This window comes from Berghia stephanieae, chromosome 2 (assembly GCF_034508935.2).
Source record: "Berghia stephanieae isolate SIO BIC M18660-M18661 chromosome 2, UCSD_Bste_1.3, whole genome shotgun sequence".
Classification (NCBI taxonomy): Eukaryota; Metazoa; Mollusca; class Gastropoda; order Nudibranchia; family Aeolidiidae; genus Berghia; species Berghia stephanieae.
The window spans coordinates 110011836-110012214 of NC_088361.1; positions in this window are offsets into that span (position 1 = coordinate 110011836).

Sequence of the window (379 nt, forward strand, 5' to 3'; positions counted from 1 at the left end):
CCGACATAATACCGTTTTGAGACTTTGGGTCACATATAATACATATACCACCCATGAGCAGCGGGTTGCGGTACGCTCTGATTCCAGCACGCTTTTTGACTTCCCACGAGAACGTGCCAGAATCCTGAAAGTACTGTATTGAACGTGTCGAAAGCATTTGCAAGACTTTTGTGTTGTTGTTATTTATTAAGTGGGAGGCAGAGTTCCCGTATCGATGAATTTCTAAAATGTGACCCCTCGCCTCAAAACTGTATTATGCTGGGATGATAAAGATGCTGAAAATTGAATTTATAGCCAGAAATATCAGAGTTGTGTTGAGTTTTTATGCTTTATTGTGGAGAATGAATGTTATATTTTATTGTGATAAGAATTAGCGATC